The 22,762-nt window shown below is 36.3% G+C and overlaps 1 protein-coding gene and 1 long non-coding RNA gene across 2 annotated transcripts in view; one reads left to right on the top strand and one right to left on the bottom strand.

The window, feature by feature from the left end:
- The first annotated feature begins 5,249 nt into the window (after nt 1-5,249).
- Nucleotides 5,250-22,762, top strand: part of LOC141610985 (putative disease resistance protein RGA1) — a 49,261-nt gene continuing 31,748 nt past the window's right edge. Inside the window, exons 1-7 of the mRNA XM_074429335.1 lie at nt 5,250-5,414; nt 6,703-7,043; nt 19,532-19,661; nt 19,804-19,876; nt 19,969-20,054; nt 20,267-20,342; nt 21,560-21,658. The gene's annotated coding sequence lies outside the window, so the exon portion shown is untranslated. The remainder of the gene's footprint in view (nt 5,415-6,702; nt 7,044-19,531; nt 19,662-19,803; nt 19,877-19,968; nt 20,055-20,266; nt 20,343-21,559; nt 21,659-22,762) is intronic.
- On the bottom strand, nt 6,065-21,856 carry LOC141610994 (uncharacterized). The gene is made up of 2 exons (XR_012528473.1): nt 19,205-21,856; nt 6,065-9,438 (listed from the first exon to the last, which is right to left on the bottom strand). It is a non-coding gene; the product is annotated as an uncharacterized LOC141610994 (long non-coding RNA).

Below are 22,762 nucleotides of genomic sequence, written 5' to 3'. Positions count from 1 at the left end.
TATCTCACCTTACTTATTTATTCTGTGCATGGAAGTTCTTTCACAGAATATACGCGTTGCCGTTAGTGATGGCTCCCTACATGATATTTCCCTAGGCAGAGGCTCCCTTTCGATTTCCCATTTGTTCTTTGCTGATGACTCTGTGTTCTTCTTAAAAGATAAAGAGGAAGCTTTTTTAAAATTGAAGTATATTCTTGACAAGTTTTGTGAAGCTTCTGGGCAAGTTCTTAACACTGCAAAGTCGGGTGTTGTCTTTAGTCCAAGCACTACCTTAGGTAAGGCTTCTATGGCCTTGAAGATATTGGGCGTTAATCATCACAATGGTATTGGCAAGTATTTTGGTATTGAAACCGCTTCTGGATCCTCAAAAAAGGTTATTTTTAATGACCTTATTGAAAAGGTCAAGAGACGTATATCTTCTTGGAATGGTATTTTTCTATCACCAGCTGGTAGGTTAACACTTATTTCGTCTATCCTTTTCACCCTCTCTAATTATGTCCTATCGGTATTTAAAATACCGGTAAGTGTGACCAACAAGATTAACTCCTTGTTGTCGCATTTTTGGTGGGCTGGCACGAGATCGTGTTCTCCTATTCACTGGTGTAGTAAAAATTTTCTAAGTTTGCCTAAATCTCAAGGTGGCCTTGGCATCCGGAATCTTAATTGTATGAACTAGGCATTATTGGGGAAGTTAGCCTGGCGAATGATATCTGACAGGGACTCACTTCTTAGCCGTGTTTTCTACTCTAAGGTTCTATGTAATGATTTGATGACTTTCCCTGATTCGGTTAAACATGGCTCTAACTTTTCGTGGGGTTGTCGAAGTATCATTTATGGGATGCATCTTGTCCTTCCTAATATTGGATGAAATTTTGGTTTCAACTCCAATTTGAATATGTGGTCTTCCAAATGGATTGCTGGACGGTCCCTATCGCAGGTTACTAGCTTTGGCTTTGAACCGCCTTTTTCCATGCTTGGTTTGACCATCAAGGATCTTATTTTACCATCTATGTCATGGAATTGTGAGCTTATTCATGAACTTTTTGATTCAGAATGGGCTAATAGAATTTGTGCTATACCCATCTGCCCGTCTGTTGTGAGTGATACGGTATTCTAGATCCCCTCCCCTTCTGGCATGTATACTGTTAAAAGTGGATATGTCATTTCTCTCGGCTTTCATCTTGAGAAGTCTGGCACGAGCAAAGACAATAGTAGAGCTAGTAGCAATGTTAAACAGTTCTGTAAATCTAAGCTTTGGTACTTGCCAGGGCCACAAGTCTGGAAGATTCTCATTTGGAGAATTATCACTAATTCGCTTTCTATCGGAATTGAGTTCCAAAAGAGACACTTGATGGTTACTTATCACTGTCAGCTATGTAATGACCCAATGTCGACGAAATCTACTGAACATCTTTTTAGGGACTGCACTGTGGCGAAAAGGCTCTGGGCTTCCTCTTCCCCTGGTATTAATGCTAATCATGCAGATAACTTGCCCTTTTCTGATTGGATCTTCAACTGGATTTCTCTGTTCTCTAAGATGGATGACTCTTCTTCTCCTACCATTATTTTCCTTTCTATATTTTGGAGTATTTGGTCTGCTAGAAATAATTCTATTTTTAGAGGAGTCGCGTTCTCGGTTGATTACTTCTTTCATCTTCAGGCTAAGGTGGCTATGCACTTTTCGCTCTCTCCTTCTCCAATAATAGCAGTGCATCACTCCTAATGAAGGAGCCAGACTTGAGATTAGTCGTGATTGATAGTATCAAGAATAGCGTTCCTTTTTATTTGATAGGTGAAAATTATAATTGCCTTTGTGCTAGAGCTAAGGTCGACGCAAGCTGGTCTGAAACCCTTGCGGCTTCCTACGGTTGGATAGTCTATAACTCCGATGGGTCTTGTCTCAACATGTCTGTTGTTGCCTTACGAGCGAAATCGACTCTACAAGCCGAAGCTGTAGGTATCCGTAATCTCTTGAGATGGGCGGTGCATTCCAACATCCTACATTTCAAGGCTTCCTCTGTCCGTCTCCAGATCCTTCTACAAATTGCAGGTGTTGTGACTCCTCATCATTTAACCAAAGGCATTGATAATGATATCGGACTCCTTCTACCATCTTTCCATTGTCTTAGTCTTAGTTTTATTCCTCGTAATCTTAATAAGGTTGCCCATAACCTAGCTAGAACCGCAAGGGTCTGTAATTTTTTATAACTTTACAGTTGCAAAAAAAAAAAAAAAAAAAAAAAAAAAAAAACTCTTGTATTAGTATAAATAGACATCATTCATGCTATCTCTCAATAAATAAACATCTTGTATCATAAACCCATTTTAGAATGCAAGAGAATGATGGATTCAAAGCATTAGCAATCAACAACAAATCTAAGAAAGAAAACTCAATTGACGATCTGAGCGATGAAATAGTGCTTGAGATCTTATGCAGGTTGCCTCGTTATGTCACCGCACTTCGCTGCAAAACCGTCTCCAAACGATGGTGCTCTTTAATCTCTGAACCCTCCTTTCCTGATCAAGGCTTGGGAAAACACACAAGGTAGAACATAATAATAACCAGATGCCTAAAGTAACTTGGGAACGAACGAAAGATAAATTATGAAAGATTTCCATTTACTTTTCCGCAACTAGGGTTGTAAATGATTTAGGCTGATACGCAGAGCTTTCGGAATCAGCTCGGCCAAAGCTCGGTTTGAAATCGGTCAAGAACGATTCCAAGCTGAGGTGGACTAAATTCGAGGCAAGCCGATTCCGAGCTTAGTAGAGCTCGGATCGGAAGCTTCTACGCTCGTTTCATTTATTATTTGTTACTCTCTTCTATTCACTATTTTCTTCCCTATTTTCTTAAACGGATTATTCAGATTTTCTTCCCCTTTCTTATTTTGGAAACTTTTACTCTTATTTTATTCATCATTTCTCCTATCACCAAACCCCACCCAACTCTTTTACCCATATTTTATTACTTTCCTTAATTTTTTGGCCCCACAATTCCTTATTTAACTCCTACTCCCTCCATTCAACTCCACTTTGCAAGTTTCTCTTTTGCGCACTATTCACAAGCGGACATTCAACTTCAGTTTTCTCTCGATACATAAGTGAAAATATATTCATGCGGGATCTTATTTGATTCGTCTTTAAGAGTACATTAAAAATATCTAACTTTTATAATTTTTACAAATACACAATTATTGATATTTATCGCATAAAAGCTGCGTTGGCAAACGTGATAAAGGAAACTTGCAAAGTGGAGTTGAATGGAGGGAGTAATTATTTATACCTCTCTCCGATCACCAAACCCCACTCAACTCTTTTATCTTATTTTATTCATCGCCTTAATACCCGTGCCCACAAACAAAGAGAAGAAAATAGAGACTAGGAGGGAGTATTTAATTTTGACATATTATAATGGTTTTTGTTCTTAATAAAATTTTAGTTTAGCATTTATGATTATATTGGATAAATATTTTATATTTACATTTTCCTTAAAATATATTTATTTTTATTTTTTAATTTGGTTTAAGTTAAAGAAAGTAAAGAAAATAACGATATAACCGAGCTCGACTAGAGCCTAATCCGAGCCAATTCTGAGTTCAAGCTCAAATTTTTCAAGCCAATTCCTAGCCTACCCAAGCTCGTGCTCAAATTGGTTCAGTTACACCCTACTGACAACAAAGAGTTGAAATAATAATCATATGGCCCACTTTCTTTTGTGTATCATCTCGTGTCTTATTGCCTTTATCTTGGAACACATCATCATGCACAAATAAAATACTCCTTCCGTCCCGTTATTTATTTACTTATTTCATTTATGGATGTCTGATCCATTTGTATACCATTTTCTATTGAGTATATTTTTGGAGGGTAATTTAAACATCCACATAACTTATTTTCCACATGTCAACCAATAACTCCACCAAGGCACCAACAAATGGTCCCTTTCTTTTCATTAATTTTTGTATCAAACCAAAGATAAACAAATGACCAGGATGAAGGGTGTAGATAACAATTATTATCATGATGTGTCATAAGAAAACTATAATAGTAAAACATAAGAATATGACAGAAAATCTTGTCTCCGCAACAAATGAAATACTCTCTTCTATTCTCTAAGATTTTCTATATTTCCTAAAACGACAAATTTACTAACATCTTTCACTTTTCTTATTTGTCTACTATTTGTGGTTTTAATAACTCATAACCACACATTCTCTCTTACTTTCAATAGTTTGAGATGTGGTTATAAAACCTTCATTTTCGCCAAACAAACACATGATATGGATTTGATTCATTCCAACTCCTACCGTATGCCGGGTGAATCAAACACCCCTTAGTGAGTAGAAAAGAGTACTCGGACACTCAATCCCCTTATATATAACTAAAAGAATAAGAAATCTTATGTTTTTTCCCGCTCAATTGTCTTCACCTTCTTAAAGGGCCTAATTTTTCAACGTATCAAATCAGCCCATATACTTATTCTAATAATGGCCCAAATTTCAAATCTGCCCAACTGATATTTTTCCATCCAAATAAACTCTTCATACGTTACATACAAATTTTACAAATCTTTAATAAAATCAAATTTAAAATCAAAATATTAGCTCAATTTTTGCCACAAATAAAATATTTGGCAAGAAAGATTCCACAACTTTATCTCATATTTAATAAAATATTTTGTATTCAATTAACTTCTTATTTAATAACACATTCACACTCCAATCTTCATAAAAAAAAACCCAAAAATAAATTAAAAAACATATTAATGTAAAATAAGAAATTAAATTTATATACTAGGTATATAATTTTCATATTGTGAATATATGCAACGTGATATTATAATTATCCAGTGATATTATAATTATCTCAATTAATAATATATGTACGTGATATATTGATTTATGAATATCCTATAATATATATGCTATGCGATTTACTTACATTTTGTTTTTAACTCAATGATCATATTTCCTATTAGTAGTGATCCTATATTAGAGTATGTTTTTGAATAATAATCGGTTTTCATTATATGTAATAATAAAAAAAGGCTTGCACAAAAATAATTTAATTTAAAAGTCTTTTAAATAGTACACTTTTTTTTTAAATATATCACTAACATTATAATGTAGATTAGAACTTATAATAAGTACAACTCATTTATACAAATATCTTAAATGACCACTATATAAACAAAACTCATAAATATCATTCTTTAGCTCTCAAATACCGTGCTTTAGCACGGGATCTCAACTAATTTGAAATAAAACAAAATTCCTTGTAGATGTGAATGACAGATGATGAGTAAATCGTACCGTAACAATGGAGACGGAATTTTACTCAGACAAATTGATAAAGACGAAAGTCGCTCCAAATTCAGACCAAGTCAAGAGCTAACTGAGATTATAATTACTGAGGTAATTCTTTTACCCTTAATTATTACCGCTTTTGATTATTCTACCAATCTCATTTAGGTTTACGGTTTTACCCCATTTCTGTAATCGTAGTACTGGAATATAGATTTAGTTTTAGGGAAAATTGATTCAACTAATGAATTGGTTTAAAAAATTGATTGAAAGATTGATCCACAATATCTAATTTTGAAATTGATTTTGTTTTGATCTTTGATTTCACTGGTTTCTCTGGAAATTTAATTAGAGTATTGATTTCCGTACGTACTCTTTAACATTGAAGAAAGATGATAATCCGTAAATCGTATTCCCTCCGATTCTTTGAAAATGCCCCATTTACTACAATTACATTATTACCTACTGCTCTTTTAGTCGTTTGTAAAAGATAGCAACTGCAAATTCTCATTTATCCAAAAGATAATTCTTATTTCAGAGGGCCGTTTTCCCATCTGAAATAAGACGGATAAAATGTTGTCATTTTTTAAGAGAATGTAACCATTTAATCCTTGTTATTACTAGAGGTGTTATTTTTACCCTGAAAATGATGTTAAAAATAATGGTAACATGTTATCATAAAATAGCAACATTTAATTGTAAAATGACAACATGTTGTCCGTCAAATGAAACAACCGTCTGAAGCAAGACGCACTGCTCATACGTTATCCCTTTAAGAGTTTCTTTGGATGGAGGGAAAGGAAAGGAAAGGGAGGGGGAATAAGCAATTTAAAATCTATTGTTTGGATATTAAATAAGGGTGGAGGGAAATAGAAGGGGAGAGATTTAGATGGAAATTGTATCCAAACAACCTCACTGCCTCACCCCATTCCACCTTCCCTTTCCCTTCCCTCTCCCCTCTCTTTCCCTCCTATTTTGGTATCCAAACAAGGCCTAACTCTCCCATAAAATAGTATAGCCGTGAGTAGCCGTCCTAGACCATATGAAGTGTCCATGTGTTATCGCGTGTTTCACGAATGCGTTATGTATTGAATTATTGATGGGTTATTTTTTCGATTAATGGGACATTGAACAATTTTATACTCCAATTCTTGTTGCAGTTGTCGGGTTAGGGAGATTTTCTTCTTTGTATGTCTTGTTTTATTTAATTTATTTTTTCTCAGTTTATGTGAGTCATGATGTTCTGTAAATCGTAAATTGTGTGTAGTAAAAAAATGTTGGTGCTCAATTATTGCTACATTTTTTTGTCAGTTTATGAAATCTCCGTTATTCGCGGGATGTCTATTGCTATTTAACTCAACTTTGTGTTTAGTCATCAGCATACACATTCCATTTTCAGACATCATTAACAAAAAACTCTAAAAAGATTTTTCAAGTGCAACAATCATGGACCTGTCAACAACGTTGTCTTTAGTTCAAACCATCCTCACTGCCATCCAAACTTTGGGTCAGTTGCAGTCAGTGTGCTCCATTTCTAAATGCAAATCCGAGCTTGATGACCTCCTAGACACTGTCGAAACTGTCAGAGCTGTTCTTGAGGATGCTGATGCCAAGCAGGACTCTCTTAATTGTGAGCAGATGAATTACATCAAAAAGCTTAAAGATGCTGTTTACGATGCCGATGATGTGTTAGATGAGTTCCTCACCCTTGCCAAGCAAAATCGACTCAGAAGCAACAAGGTGACTTCCTTTTTCTCTCAGTTTAAGTTTCTTACTCACAACCTCTCTAGTAAAGTTAAAACGGTTAACGACAAGTTGACCATCATTACGGCTAAGAGGGATAAGTATAGTTTTAAGGATGACTATAAGCCTAAGAAATATACAAAGGAAGAGACATCTTCTTTTTTGAATGATAAAATCATTGGGAGGGAGGAAGAAGTGGAGAAGATTATAGGTATGTTATTAGGTTCTGATAATGAACATGACCCACATGTTTCTTTCCTTGCCATTTGGGGAATTGGAGGTTTGGGGAAAACCGCTCTTGCCAAACTTGTTTATAACGATCCTAGGATTAGGGAGGCATTTCCACTGAAGAGGTGGACATGCATTGCATTTTGAAGTACTGCTATCTAGAGACATTACAATTGCGATCTTGCATTAGTTTAAAGCAATTGCCAGATGATGTGAACAAGCTGGTTGATCTCAGCACCTTGAACGTAGCTGGATGTGATGCTTTGAGTCACATGCCGGTAAACATGAGTATGTTGACCTCTCTGCACACATTATGCCAATTTATGGTAGGTGCGGGAGCAAGTTCAACTGCGAAGCTATGTTTTAATGGGTTAGAAGACTTACAACACCTGAATAAATTAAAAGGGAGTTTAACTATTCAGATAGCAGTACTTAAAAATGCAAAATCTGTTAAGGAAGAACATGGCGGGGTGGCTACTTAAGGAGTAAGGAACACCTAGCGACGATTGCTATTAACTTTAGACAAGGAGAGGAGTATGGAAGCAAGGAGTCTGAGCATTGCTGGAAGAGATGCAGCCTCATCCTGATGTCAAAACATTAGAGTTGAAGAGGTATCATGGTGAAACAATACCAAGATGGCCAGGGCGGGGAGATAACTCGGCCTTGTTTGATCTCCCCAATCTTGTCACTTTAAAGATCGAAGATTGCAGTGAGCTACTCTATCTGCCTTGGCAGATTGCGAAACTGCCCCACCTTAAAACGTTGCAAATTTCAGGATTATTGAATGCGGAGTATATAGTAGGTGCTGACTCAAAAGCACCTGTGTTGGGTGAAGGATCATCCTTCTTTGCCAGCCTCGAAAACCTCTATATTTATAAATTGCCCAAGTTAAAAGGATGGTGGTGGAGATCAGAAACAGGGTTGCAAGTGGTCAACCCTGATAACGGTGAGAGCAGCAGAAAAGCAAATATAGAATGGCTATCATCTCCTTGTATACCTCTACTAAAGAATCTCACGATAAAACATTGCATAAAGATGATGTTTGTTCCTTTATGTCCGCGTCTTGAACATCTCGAAATTGATGACTCCAGGAGAGATCTCTTGTGGAAAGATACGAGGGACAAACCTCGTAATCAGCCATCATTGTTGTCGCCACCGTCATATCCCAAATCAAAGATGCTAAGAATCAACAACTTGTAGTGGCTCAAATCAATGCCAATCAAGTACTCTCAGTTTCTTGTAGAGATAAATATAAGGAGAGTGGCGAGAATGAAGAGCATGGGAGAAGTGAAGGAGTTTCCTACCTGTTTGTTGTCATCCCTGCGAACCCTACGCATTGAAAGTTGCTGGAAACTTATGAGCGTGGGAGGATGGTTGGAGCATCTGTCTGCTTTGGAGTATTTGTGGATATACAACTGTCCGAAAGTGGAATTGGGTGGGATGTCATGGCATAACCTTGCTGCTACCCTTCAAACCTTGTATTTGGTGGGATTTAAAGAGATGGAGGAATTGCCAGAGAATATACAGCACTGCACTTCCCTCCGATCTCTTTCCATCGGTTATTATCCCAAACTGAAATCCGTGCCAAAATGGATACCCAAACTCACTTCTCTCCAGTCTCTCAGTCTTGTACAGTGTACCAAGCTCAAGGAAAAATGCCAACAACCGAATGGGGAGTACTGGCCCCTCATCCGACACATCTCATTTCTTGAAGTCTGATAGAGAATCATATATCCGATATGATTCTATCAATATGTTGTTACGTATTCATTGGACAGTAGTCAATACAATCCCGTTGTATGAGAATTATTCCCTACTTATATTCTTCTCATTATAAATTTCATAACTGGGCAAGTAGTGTTGCTTGCAATTCAGGAGCAAGTACTAACGACTCTCCAATTTAGCAGTTTTAGAGCTAATAGAAACAATATACCAATTCTCCAAAATCTGTAAAAACATCTTCACAGTCGAAGGCTTGTATATAGAAAGTTATCTTCTAAATTTTCCTGCGAATCATTTTACTTCACCGCAGTCTTTCCCCCGCATGTTGAAATGAAGTGTAGGGGATGGATGGATGGATGGATGGATATTGCCGTTCTCATTCGTCATTTTGCTTATGGACTATTTCATCTATAGGGATAAATCTATCTTTTTCTTCTATATGCTTGTTGTTAGAACACATTTGGTTGATGATGCCAAGTTTCATTTGTTATTTAATTGTTTGCCTCTTAGTTAAATTGTTTAGCAAAATTGAAGTTATTGATGATCAATCAAAGAGTCCACAAGCTAATCAAAGTAACAAGATGATCAAGATGAAGGCAAGACAAGCATGCCCATAGTCTAGAAGAAATGTTGTAAACGAGGTAGTTCAACATAGTTCTTTTACGCATAAGTTATGGCAAAACCATGCAACAGCTTCTGAGACTCACAGCACCATGGTTTCTGGTACTAACGAATGGAGAAATTTCGGGAAAATTTACAAGTATTTGAAATTCTTTAAAAAAGCTTTTCTATATTTAAAACAAACATTATTTCAACTGGAGAACAAAAAGAACAAAAGGAATATGTTTGCACAATAGCCAATCCCATTTGTGCAAGTTGTTTTCTTTATGCTAAAAACAAGACTTATGTTTTTTTACTTTATGGGAACACTCCTTTTACCTTGAAAGAAATGCAAATGCACCTTGAGTCTCTCAAAAATGTTTGTTCTTTATATTTTTAAATGAAAAATACATGCTGCAACTTACGGATGTTAGATTAAAGTAGTATTTAAGGTCTTTATCTTACATACTACCTTTATCTATAAATAGCCACTTCATTTGTTCATTTATGGCAAGACTTTGAAAGAGCATTCATTGTAAACACTTTGCAAATCTTTTCAAAGATCTTAAAGCTTTGTTCTTTAATATTTGCAAAACCGTTTTCTGTTTTCAAAAGTCTTCACTTGTTTTTCAAAGCGGTAAAATCTCCAAGTATCGGTCGCTTAATCACATAAAAGAATATGTTCAATGATTCTCGTGTTTAGGTCTTAATTGTAATCTCCATGTTCTTAAGTGAACCACCGAGATTCGACTCAAAACCGTTGAGATAGAACCTTAAGTCTTGAAGCGGAGTAGCTTTGAGCAAAGAAAAAGTCTTGAAGCGGAGTAGCTTTAAGCATTGCAACCGGAGTAGGTTGGCGAGTTATTTTCATTGTAAGGGGTTTAGTTAAGTTTGAGTAAATTTCTAAACAAGCAATAAAATAACGGTTGGACGTAGGCTCCTGAGTAGAGTCGAACCAATTTTTAAAACATCGTCTTGTTTGTTTATTTATTTTTACATTCGTTATCCTTTGCATTTTTATCTACCTATCTTGTTGCAGTCTTTGTGGCAAATTCCATCGATCACAGATAGACTGCATCGTTTCAGAACTTACAATCCATTAAGTTTCTCAAACTCGTACCTAATAGATCTTACTTGTGTTAGTCATTAACCAAGTAAACGATAAAATTTTTAAAAAGGTACACCTAATTCACCCCCTCCCCCTCTTAGGTGTTTATCGTTCTTAACTCTTCAATTGGTATCAGAGCCTCGTGCTCTTGATATTGGTTAAAACCAAAGAGTTGATCCTATAGTTATGAACGATTCAAAACATACTAAGTTTCCCATGTTTAAAGGAGAAAATTATGCTTGGTGGAAACACCGCATGGAGCACTATGTCAAAAGTGCGGACTACGAATGTTGGTTGATCATTCAAAAGGGTCCCCTCAAAATTGAGGTGACTAATGCCGATGGCACTAAGTCCCTCAAAAATGAGGACAAATTTGTTGAAGCCGATTATAGGAAAGTCGAGAAAAACTCTAAAGCCATGTCCATCCTTCAATATGGCATCGGTGAACAAGAGATTAACCTGGATATCCTGGATGTGACTCAAAAAAGAAATTTGGGACACCCTTAATCTTGCTTATGAGGGAACGTCACAAGTCAAAAAGTACCGTGTTGATCTTCTCATGCAACAATATGAGATGTTCAACATGGGAAGAGATGAGTCAATTAATAGTTTGTCTTCTCGTTTCTCTAGTATTGTTAATGACCTCAAGAGTCTAGGTAGAAACTTCGAATCCGAGGATTTAGTCCGTAAAATTCTTCGTAGCCTATCTGAAAAATGGCAACCGAAGGTTACGGCTATCGAGGAAGCTAAAGACCTCTCCTTGTTATCCTCGATGAACTTATGGGCTCACTCATGGCTCATGAGTTAACTCTCATGAAGCGATCCGGTGAAAGCTCTAAAGGGAAAGGACTTGCTCTCTATGCTCTCTCAAGTGATGAGGAGGATGAAGATGACGAGTTTGCAATGTTCACTAAAAACATTGTTGGCATGATTAATGGTCGAAACTCACAAAGGTCTAATAACTATACTAGCAAACGAATCTTTCCCAAAAGAAAGTCTACTTCCACTTTGTTGGTTGCTTTCAAATGTGGTGACAAAGGTCACCAAATCAAAGAATGTCCAAAGTGGAACGACATTAAATCTAAAGAAAAGCGTGAGTTTGCTAAAAGAGAATACAAAAGCAAAGTAATGACCGCCATTTGGGGAATGTCTCGATTCCGACGAGGACGACGTCCTTGAGGAAGAATTGATGCCAAACTTAGCATCTCATCTCGCTTAAGCAATGATGTTCCAAAGTCAACAAAGAAAGAAAGTGTCAAATGTCTTATGGCTCACTCCGTGGACTCCGTGATTCGATTCGACATCGAGGTAAATAAGCTCAAGAAAAAGGTTCGATCTTTCTCTAAAGACAAAATTTGTCTTCTCCTGCACTAATTCATTGATAAGTGTCGTGTCCAAAATGATAAATTAGAGGCTATGCAAACTGAAATTGAAGACATAGCCGAAGAAAATGTTGGTTTAAAAGAATGTCTAAATGAGGTAGATCAACCTAGTTCATCATCGAGTCTTGAGAAGGAGATTAAAAAACTCCGAAAACAGAATTTGTTTCTTGCTAAAAAGGTTGATGAAATACATGCAACGGATCACTGTAATGTTGCATCTGTGTCTAACAAAGGAGAAGAGTCCTTCGACAAAACCATGTTCTCACTAACCAAAGAACGTGACCAACTTTTAATTGATCTATCAACATGTCAAAATGAAAAAGGGGATCTTGTCAAAATTGTCAAATGTTAAATGACGAGTCAAGTCATGTTAAAAGTGCCTTAGATCGAATGCAACAATCAAACAATGACCTTCTTGTTCAAATTAAAACTCTAAAAAGGTCGAACAAAATCATGCAAATGATGACGAATCACAGATCCGAGTCTATGAAGGAAATTGAGACTCTCACGAAACATGTGTCTTCACTAACTAAGGAACATGACTCTTTGCTAGCTGACCTCACCTTGTGTAAAAGAGATAACAAGCAACTTGAGCAAATTGGCTTATTGCTCAAATGACGAAGTAAGACATGCTAAACATGCTTTCGACAAAGTAGGTCAATTAAATCTTAATCATCTTGCTAAAATCAAACACTAACCAAAGAGCTAGATGAGGCTAAGATGTTCTATTTGAAATGGGAAGGAAGTCGAATGTCTTGGAGTTTCTTCTAAAACAAATCCCCAAGAGTATGAAAAGCTTGCAAAGAATGTTGAACTTTGTTTCAAATGCAACAAAGAGCACGCATCGTTGCATCCGAAATCGTGGATCCAAGCAAAATCGATTTTAAAAGACGAAAGTATCTTGGACTTCCCGAATATGTTATTTGCAATTACTTTGTGGTAATACCGGTCATGAGCTTAACAATTGTGAAAAGAGAAAACGTGACCTAGAAAAGAACACTAAATTAGATAAAAAGGTATGGATCAAGAAAGACTTGGTGAAACAAGCTAGTGTCAAGAAGGGACCCAAACTTGTTTGGGTTCCCAAACTAACTGTTTGATCTTGATAGGCATTAGTGGGAGGCGAACAATTGGTACTTAGATAGTACATGCTCTCGTCATACGACGGAGAAGAAACCCAATTCCTCTCGCTAGAAGCGTACAAAGGTGGCATGGTGACTTTTGGTGTCAACAAACGAGGTGAAATCATTGGTATTGGAAAAGTTGGTAAGTCAAAGTCACTATGTGTCGACAAAGTGTTGCTTGTCAAAGGTTTGAAACACAATCTTCTAAGCATTTCACAATTGTGTGATTGAGGTAACATTGTTGAATTTCATGCTAGTATGTGTAGAATACTTGATGGTAAAACTAGAGAGTTAATTCTTGAAGGTAAGCGTGTCAAAGATGTGTACATGACTAACCTATGCTCATTGTCGGGTCAAACCTTATCATGTATGAGTGTTCACAAAAATAACCCTTTGCATTGGCATAAAAGGTTGGGTCATGTTAATGCTAAAATCCTTAATACCTTCAAGAAACTTGACCTAGTAGATGGCATGACTAACATGAAATTTGAGTTTAAATCACTTTGTGATGATTGTGTTAGAGATAAACAAGTTAAATGGTCCTTTAAATCCAAAAATTGTGTTAGCACTTCTCATGTCCTTGAACTTGTTCACATTGATTTATGTGGACCCATGCGTATTGTTAGGAAGGGTGAAAGTCGCTATATTTGTGTGATTGTAGATGACCTTTCAAGATATGGTTGGCTACTTTTCTTAAGTTCCAAAGACCAAGCAATTGATGAATTCTTAAATTGGGTTAAAATGGTTCAAAACAAATTTGGTCTAAAACTTACATCCTTAAGATCCGACCATGGAACCGAATTTGAAAATTTATCATTTAAGGACTATGAAAATGGAATAAAGCGTTCATGTAATATTTGATGAATCTAGTCTCTTTTATGTCTAAAGAACAGGCTGATGATGAAGAGAAGGATGATGATTTCGACATTGGAATGATTTGTCATGACATGGACATGGTGGAAGAGGTTGAGGAAGTTGTCAACAAACGAGCCTCCTCATTTGCATGAAGAAGTCGCCAAAATTCGGGGGGAACTAACCCTTCCTCGTCTTTAAATGGAGCTAACTCTTTCAGGGGGAATGAGGATGGTAGTGAACCATTCACTACTCAAACAGAAACTGGTCCACAATCACCCTTACAAAAGGATGGTAGTGACCCATTCACTACTCAAACAGAAACTGATCCACAATCACCCTCACAAATTCACCCTCATGCAATGCACCATCCGCAATCGTTGCATCGTAACCAAACGAAACAAATGAAGCCTCCAACACCATTGTTCCAAGAAAATGGAAACGCCAAAGCTCCTATCCTCCCACAAATCAGACTAGTGACCTTGAATCAGGAGTAAAAACCAGGTCATTCCTCCAAAACTTTTATGCCTACAATCCATATCTCTCACAAATCGAACCTAGCCACTTCACCATTACTCTTAATGACTCATATCAAAGCATTTACGACCATGGAAGATGAGCTAGATCAATTCAAGAGGAATGAGGTATGACATCTTGTCCCTAGACCATCTAATCTTACTGTAATTAGTATTAGATGTGTCTTTTGCAATAAGCTTGGTGATAGTGGAAAAATCGTAAGAAATAAAGCTAGACTAGTGGTACAAGGGTTTAATCAACAAAAGGGGATTGACTACGATGAAACCTTTGCACCTGTAGCTAGGCTTGAAGCCATACGAATACTTATAGCTTTTGCATCTCATGTTGGCATAAAACTTCTTCAAATGGATGTTAAAACCGCTTTCTTAAATGGCTATCTTGAAGAAGAAGTTTTTGTCGAACAACCTCCGGGCTTTATAAACAATGAGTTCCCTAATCACGTATTTAAACTTGACAAAGCACTTTATGGTTTAAAATAGGCTCCCCGAGCTTGGTATGATAGACTTTCAAAATTCCTGTTAGAAAATGGTTTTCTACGTGGTTCTACGATAAAACATTGTTTATCAAGTCACAAAATCGAGGAACTGCTGCTGCTTGTGCAAGTATATGTCGATGACATTATTTTTGGTGCAACTAACACTCTTTATAAGTACTTTTCGGATCTCATGACTTCTGAGTTTGAAATGAGCATGATGGGAGAACTTGGATTCTTCCCTGGTCTCCAAATTAAGCAAAGTGAACAAGGCACCATGATCCATCGACAAAAGTATTCGAAGTAAATGCTAAGTAAGTTTGGGTTGACTAATGCCAAACCCGTTGCTACACCAATGATATTAAACTTGATCAAGACCAAAATGGTAAGAGTGTTAGTGAAACGGTGTATCGAGGTATGATTGGTTCATTGCTTTATTTAAACACTAGTCGACCCGACATTCAATTTAGCGTATGTTTGTGTGCTTGTTTCCAATCAAATCCTAAGGAATAACACTTTAAAACCGTCAAACGGACTTTCAAGTATTTGATTGGAGTACAAGACTTGCATCTTTGGTATCCATCTCATTACGAACTTGATCTTGTAGGATTCTCTGATGCGGATTACGCGGCAGCACGGTGGACATAAAAAGCACATCCGGAATTGCTACATTCACGGGCCCTTGTTTAACCACTTGGGCATCCAAAAAAAAAAAAAAAGCAAAACACGGTATCATTGTCCACGGCTGAAAGTGAATACAACAATGCAAAGACTTCAGTTGCACACAAATCATTTGGGTTCATCAACAATTGCACGACTATGGTATGATCTTCAAAACAACTCCGATATTTTACGATAATATCGTGAATTAACATTTCAAAGAACCCAATACAACATTCATGTACTAAACATATTGAGATTAGGCATCATTTCTTACGTGATCAAGTCGAAAAAGGAACAATTAGTCTTAACTTTTGTAAAACGGAAAATCAAATTGCGGACATTTTTACAAAACCGTTGGAAAGAGAACAATTCGTAAAACTTCGGTTGGAAATTGGTTTGTTGGGTGATATGTGACTCTAATGAATTTATTTTTCCTATATGATTGACTAGAAAAAGGGATGTACATGTCTAAAGTTTTAAAATGTCAAAATCTCCAACATGCAAAATGGACCGAGAATTTTAATTAAAATCTTGCACTTGCATGTGAATTATTTCATTGAGCCTCTCAACTTCACCTTATTTCAATTCAAGATAATCCCTCCATCTAGCCCACTTTTTGAGCATCAATTCTTCACTCTTACACTCAACTCGCTCATAACCCACACCCTCACTAAGCCAACCGACCTTCCTATTAACTCCTTCAACCCAGAATACATTGCCAAATTAAATGGCCACCCAATCCGCTGCATATATCGAAAAATCCGACAAAACCCAACCGTCCCCTACCAAGCCTGCAACAGTCAAGATCACTGTTGCATGAAAGAAAACCATGACATGCAAAGGGCGAGGTTGTGGTGGATTAAAGAGGAGTCCCCCAATTTCAATGATGTTGGACTCTAATGTCGATATTGATTCTGAGAAAGATAAGTTTACACTCAATGAATTGGCAAGTGAAATCAACAAAGAGAAAGTGATCGTTGAAGATGTTTTTGAAGAAGTGTTGTTGTCGAAAACGGAAAAGAAAAGGAGAATGTTGATGATGTTGAGAAAGAAAAAGAAGTTGAAAGTATTGTTGAAAAGGAAGTTGATGTCTCGAAAAAAAAAAAAAAAAAAAAAAAAAAAAAAAAAAAAAAAAATGTTGAAAACAAAAAGGAAACCGAAGGAGGGAAAAATGATAATGTTGTTTGAAAATATGGATACTCCAAATAAAAATCGAAAAAGGAGGTTATGCATGAAGATGAGTTCATCCCATATGATGCACAAATTGATGAACCAACCAATTATGACAAGGTACTTGATAACGGTCTTGATCCCTCTTTACCGAAAACCCCCAATTCCAAATCCAAATCCAAAATTACAGAACTTTTTGGTGATGGTGATGACCACTTGCTGAATCTCATCTCAAACCAAATACAAAACCCAAACCCATTACCAAAATAAAATGAGGATCAAATCCCAAAGCGGCCAAGAAGCTTAAATGCAGTGCAACAGTTGGATCAATCACAACGGGTCCGATAAATGCGAAGTTAGATAAGATTTTGACCATTGTGACTAGGCTTGTTGTCAATAATGAGACCTTTAAGAAGTAAGTTGTTGCGCTCAAAATCATCAATGAACATCTCATAGAGCGTGTCCAAATCATTGGAAGAAATGTTCCCAATGATGATGAACAAACCATCTTTTGCCCAAATTGTCTTCCTAACCCTTTTGGCTTCTTGTCTTAATATCTCATGCAATCTGTGAACTATTTTTAAGCTTTTCTCGAACAATTTGCTGGTGGTTTATCTTGTACTACTTGAACATGTTTTCATCCTTCTTTTGATGATGTCAAGAGGGGGAAGTATGTTAATTATGTGTTTATGTTCATTCAATGACTCTTAGGCTAACGTTCACCGTGAAAATGTCTTAGCTATAATGATTAGATGTTCTACTTAGGATAAGCATGTTGACTCTCATTCACCTTGATCATGTCATGTTTATTTGATGTCTTATTGAATATGGTTCAAAGACCGACTCACCATGGGCTTAGGGGGAACTTAACACATATTTAAAACTTGCCATCATCAAAGGGGGAATTTGTTAGAACACATTTGGTTGATGATGCCAAGTTTCATTTGTTATTTAATTGTTTGCCTCTTAGTTAAATTGTTTAGCAAAATTGAAGTTATTGATGATCAATCAAAGAGTCCACAAGCTAATCAAAGTAACAAGATGATCAAGATGAAGGCAAGACAAGCATGCCCATAGTCTAGAAGAAATGTTGTAAACGAGGTAGTTCAACATAGTTCTTTTACGCATAAGTTATGGCAAAACCATGCAACAGTTCCTGAGACTGTTGCACCATGGTTTCTGGTACTAACGAATGGAGAAATTTCGGGAAAATTTACAAGTATTTGAAATTCTTTAAAAAAGCTTTTCTATATTTAAAACAAACATTATTTCAACTGGAGAACAAAAAGAACAAAAGGAATATGTTTGCACAATAGCCAATCCCATTTGTGCAAGTTGTTTTCTTTATGCTAAAAACAAGACTTATGTTTTTTTACTTTATGGGAACACTCCTTTTACCTTGAAAAATGAAATGCAACCACCTTGAGTCTCTCAAAAATGTTTGTTCTTTATATTTTTAAATGAAAAATACATGCTGCAACTTACGGATGTTAGATTAAAGTAGTATTTAAGGTCTTTATCTTACATACTACCTTTATCTATAAATAGCCACTTCATTTGTTCATTTATGGCAAGACTTTGAAAGAGCATTCATTGTAAACACTTTGCAAATCTTTTCAAAGATCTTAAAGCTTTGTTCTTTAATATTTGCAAAACCGTTTTCTGTTTTCAAAAGTCTTCACTTGTTTTTCAAAGCGGTAAAATCTCCAAGTATCGGTTCGCTTAATCACAGCATAAAGAATATGTTCAATGATTCTCGTGTTTAGGTCTTAATTGTAATCTCCATGTTCTTAAGTGAACCACCGAGATTCGACTCAGAAACCGTTGAGATAGAACCTTAAGTCTTGAAGCGGAGTAGCTTTGAGCAAAGAAAAAGTCTTGAAGCGGAGTAGCTTTAAGCATTGCAACCGGAGTAGGTTGGCGAGTTATTTTCATTGTAAGGGGTTTAGTTAAGTTTGAGTAAATTTCTAAACAAGCAATAAAATAACGGTTGGACGTAGGCTCCGGAGTAGGAGCTGAACCAATTTTTAAAACATCGTCTTGTTTGTTTATTTATTTTTACATTCGTTTATCCTTTGCATTTTTATCTACCTATCTTGTTGCCGTCTTTGTGCAATTCATCGATCATTGCATAGACTGCATCAAGTTTGTGAACTTACAATCCATTAAGTTTCTCAAACTCGTACCTAATAGATCTTACTTGTGTTAGTCATTAACCAAGTAAACGATAAAATTTTTAAAAAGGTACACCTAATTCACCCCCTCCCCCTCTTAGGTGTTTATCGTTCTTAACTCTTCACTTGTCTACTGCAAACTCCGAGTCATTTAAGCGTTTGTGTTTGGAAATTGGAATATATTTGTTTTAACTATTTTGAGACGTCTGTAGTGTTACGATTATTGGCATGTCATTAGATTATGATGGTTAGGTGAAGGTGTCGCGGTTAAGGAAAGAGAGCCATGTAAGACTCAAACAAAGGAGCGTAGCATTCTGAATTTTTACACATTCTGAATTTACGTGATTGTTGTGCTTGAGTACTCTCTTTGTGCTTTTTGTGTAAATTTTGGTATGATTTTTAAGACGTCTGATGATGACCTGAATCAGTATCTTAAAGTGTGTGTGCTCTCAGGGCAACTTGCTGCTCTGATTTTTTAAGCCTTCTGCTGTAAAGCCAGAGGAGGAGAACAAGCCCACAACTGACGAGAAAAATGACAGTGATGGAGATACCGATGACTGATGATGACGCTGAATCGGATGAGGTATATGCATATATTTTAGTTTATTTTCCTTGTTGGGTAAGGAGTACCCTGTTTTCCATGTTGTGAACATGATTGGCTTATTGATTTTGCCACAAGTCAGGCTAGTTTTGGAAAAACATTTTTACTGAATATGCATTTGCAGGTGACACGCATGAGACAGTGACGAGATGACGAGGATGAGATGCGGAAGACTTGGGTACGAGAAACCCGCCAATGTAATATTGCATTCAAATAAATTGTTTTTCTTTTGTTCTCATAGTAGTCATTTGCTTTGAATGTTAAAAAATTGTCATTTTGCTGTTTTTAGGCTAATGTTGCCAAGAAGAGGCCCAATGGTGATGCAAAGACACACCAGTTCCAAGAAGGCAAAGTTAGCTACACCTCAAGAAACAGGTGACATTACCTCTCTTTACCTCTTACTCTTTTGAGCTTCCGTCTCAGGGATTGATGGAGGTTGAACCGTGATTCCAATTTTATGTTACTGTCACTCAGCTATCAGTATCCGATGTAAAATATATGCATATACCTCATCATTGTCACTCAGCTATCAGTATCCGACTGTCACTTGTTTCTGAAAAACATATTTACTGAATATGCATTTGTAGGTGATGGGCATGAGTGACCGTGACGAAGATGATGACCGGGTTGGAAATCACTGAGTTGGGAATATGGGATCTTAGGGTAAGATTATCAGTAAGACTCTTCCAAGCCAAGTCTTAGTCTCAAGACTGTGCCACATCAACTTTCCATTGACTTTTATTATTTCTTTATTGTTTAGACTCGCCTCATACTCTCCTCAGACCTTATACATTATCCGTCAGACTCATCTCATACTCTACTTTTCCACTTCACTTCTTTTTTACAAAAAGAAATGACACATGAGATCCACTCATTGGATAATTTCCCTTTAAGGGCGGGGTCAAAACTCACCCAAAGTCTTTTAAGTTGAGTCAACTTAAAACTTTGTTAAGACTAGGGTAGATTATTGATAATTTGAGTGAGTCTTGTCATTAAGACTACCAATAATCTTAACTCAAGTATTGAATGGCAAATGACGCCTTATTGGAGCAATATAGATGGAAATTTGGCCATACTGAAAAATTTTCAGGGAGAAAAAAAAAAAAAACAAGCAAAAAGTTTTTTAAATGCTTCAAGAAAAGGTCTTACAATGCCCACCAATTAGTATTCTATGAGAAGGTTTTACATTAGAAGAAAAAAAAAATTTAGCCTGAAACAAAAAAAAGAAGAATTTTAGAGATATAGAGAGAGAGCTCTCTATTTTTCCAGAATTTTGGAAGGGAATCTGGAAAATCTTTTTCCCTTTATCTTCTTTCCACAGCAATTCATCTATCTTCTATTCTTCTTCAACCCTTTTCTTCATAATCATCTTTCCTAATCTCCTTATGATTATGTTGATTTTGTGTCTTTTTGTAGTCATTTAATTGATTTTTTTTTTCTTTCTTGATTTTCACTTTCTTACAAGACTAGACTGTAAATTACTCTCCATTTTAGCCTAGGAGAGTTTTTTAAGTCACATGTCTTAGTTAAAGAAAGGTGTAAATCAAGGATTAAAGAGAAATATTTTAAGTATTTATCTTCAAATTGATTGTACCAAATTTATCTTCAAATTGATTGTACCAAATCATTGTTGATATTAGAAGGTAAGGTTATGATAATGTCTTTGGACCTTTTATCCTTTTGGATCTCTTTGTAGTCTGAATCTTTCATACCCTTTGGGGATTTTTGCATTTCGCACTCCAACTTCAACATTTCTGGTTTTGTTGTATGACCTCGGTACCACTGAACAGCTCGTACAACCTTTGTCCAGTAATAAAGTTCTGACTTCAGATCGAAACTTTCATCTACCCCATTGGTGGTGTAATGTTCATCTTTTCCAGATCTTGTTTGACGAACCCCTTTTCCAGATCTTGTTTGACGAGGGTTCTCTCCAACAATCTGCTTGTTGGGAGAAGAGTGAAGACTATTATTTTTCGAAGGTACGTTTTCTTTAATTCTTCCTTTGCTTTTAAGCGACAGTCTGTGGCGAGAGTTTTTGTTGGTGCCCTTTCTTTTATGTTTGATTCTTGCTAATTTGAAAATCGTAGGTTTTTTTTTACCATTCTTATCCGCAAGAATGGTCTAATCAACCTAGTTTATTTACCTTATCCAAAAAAAAAAAAATCCAAAAAAAAAAAGTTGGTTCGTTACAAATTTATGACCTCTCACAAAAAACAAGTGGGAGAACAACTTGGAGCCTTGGAGGGCAAGTGAAAGGAGAGCTCTGAGATGTCACAAGTTTGTGACGGTCACAACTCACAAGCAAGACTATGTAATATGTATTCTTATACAAGATCGGCCCACAAGGCCACAGAATAATTTGGGCAATGCCGTGAGGAAAAATACTTAGCCACTTGTTTTGTTGTGACGGACTAAGTTACCAAAATTGACAATAAATTGTCTCATCTTATCTTTATTAAACCAAGAACATTTTAAGCAAATTTCTTTCATGTCATCATATACAACTTTTTTTCCCCAAAAATTCAACAAATGTGGGACCCGCATTGTTTACATGACGATAGAAACTTCCTAGTACCATCTTTCTCATTTTCCCAATTTTCCAAACTCATCAAAATTAATTTAGCTAAAAGGTAATTTCAATGGGTAAGATCACATCACATTTAACACAAAATCTCATTGAAGACGGGTGATTTCCGTCACAAATTTGTGACGGATACCGTTTTCTCTCACAAAATACCCATCGAGAGGTGAGTGAGAAGCACATGAGGGGTGCCCCATTGTAACGCCCCGTAAACAATAGGTGTACAAAATGGTATATTTTATTAATAGCAGCGGAACTTACAGAGCGTTACCGCTGTATGGGGAGAAAAATACAAGGCTTACATTATTCTTTAGTACAACCAAATAACTAGTAACAAGTCTTATTGATAAGATTATATTATTATGATACATTATTCTTATCCTATTTTCTTGCGTCAACCTCACTCATGCCCTTCCCTGTTTCCAGTACCTGAAAAAGATTAATAAAATAAAGGGTCAACCAACCACAAATTGAATATATTTCCCATAACCTCCAACTCAAA

Source organism: Silene latifolia, chromosome 11, assembly GCF_048544455.1.
Source record: "Silene latifolia isolate original U9 population chromosome 11, ASM4854445v1, whole genome shotgun sequence".
NCBI lineage: Eukaryota > Viridiplantae > Streptophyta > Magnoliopsida > Caryophyllales > Caryophyllaceae > Silene > Silene latifolia.
This window is presented reverse-complemented; position numbering and strand designations above follow the sequence as displayed.